The 1,422-nt window shown below is 42.0% G+C and overlaps 1 pseudogene; it reads right to left on the bottom strand.

Annotated features, from left to right (window-relative positions):
- Positions 1-925: 925 nt before the first annotated feature.
- LOC136637851 (5S ribosomal RNA) lies at positions 926-1,041 on the bottom strand (annotated as a pseudogene).
- Positions 1,042-1,422: the final 381 nt, after the last annotated feature.

Below are 1,422 nucleotides of genomic sequence, written 5' to 3'. Positions count from 1 at the left end.
GTACAAGCCATGATGTGTATGCGCAACCTCCGGAATTTAGAAATGGGTTATGTCAGAAGGCCAGATGCAAGGGAGGGCACCAGGATGAGGTCTCTTGTTATCTAGTGTGCTCCCTGGGGCATTTGGTGGGCCGCTGTGAGATACAGGAAGCTGGACTAGATGGGCCTATGGCCTGATCCAGTGGGGCTGTTCTTATGTTCTTATGATCTGATGCCCCAGACTGGGACCCAAGCCATGTTGCCCAAAAGACAGTCCTGCTCCTGCAGTGGGGCAGCCAGTTCAGTGCCTCCTGGGCCACTGCCAGAACTACCAGGAAATCTTTCTGGCTTTGCTTGCCCATGTGACCCAGCCCAGAGCCTGAGCATGATGGGCCCGGCCTTCAAGAGCATCAGCAGCCACGTGCAGCCATACTGGCCACTTGACACATGAACCCGCTCAAGGTGATACTGCAAGGCTGTTGGAAGATACAGCTACACCTGCAGGAACAAGGGAGGCAGAACGTTTACCTGAGATCCTTGACATGTTCTCATCTCATGCAGATGGTTTTTTGTTTGTTTGTTTTCTGGTTGTGTGAGAGTTTTAGTTTTGAAAAACAGATACTAAGTTCTAGCACACTTCTGTAGCAAGTGTCCATATGCTTATTTAGCTTGACGATTGCATAACCTCAAAGGAAACCTCTCTGGGTTTAAGGGTGAAGTATATCTCCAATTTGTTTTCCAAATGTTTTTGGAACAATTTTTAAATTTATTTTTTTAAAAATTTTTAAATTTTTATTTTTAATTATTTTTAAATTATTTTTTAAATTTATTTTTAAAAAATTTAATTTAAAAATATTTTTCATTGGAAGGTTTTTCAAATCTTCAAAACAAGCAAGAACTAAATCTTTATTGGTTGGCAACCTTCAGTCTCGAAAGACTATGGTCTAAGCCTACAGCACCCGGTATTCCCAGGCGGTCTCCCATCCAAGTACTAACCAGGCCTGACCCTGCTTAGCTTCTGAGATCAGACGAGATCAGGCATGTACAAGTTATAGACCTGATCCTTTATTGAGTTGCATCGTCAATTGTTGCATTTGTTTAAATGTAAGCAGCTTTACTTAAATGAATAATAAATACACTACAGTGTCAGATAGACCAAGATTGGTCTACAAATGCAATCCCAGAGCAACCCTCCCTCACTCTTTCATTTTGAAAAAAAATTGCACTAAGAAGTTGCCAAGGTCTCCTATAAGTTGTCTTTGCAGAGTTCACATACTGTATGTGGAAAGAATTTCCCTAAGAAGGCATCCCCAATAAACAGAGCCCTTTTGATTTGGGTTAAGATCTTCTCCATGATGGAGATGTTTATCCTGTTTATCAAACTAAATTGTAGCTGGTGCAGGTGTTTGCTTTCCTTCTTGGCAGCTGGCTTGCAATTTAGCAG

The sequence above is a fragment of the Tiliqua scincoides genome, chromosome 1 (genome assembly GCF_035046505.1).
Source record: "Tiliqua scincoides isolate rTilSci1 chromosome 1, rTilSci1.hap2, whole genome shotgun sequence".
Lineage (NCBI taxonomy): Eukaryota > Metazoa > Chordata > Lepidosauria > Squamata > Scincidae > Tiliqua > Tiliqua scincoides.
Note: the sequence above shows the minus strand (reverse complement) of the source record. Positions and strands in the feature narration are given on the sequence as shown.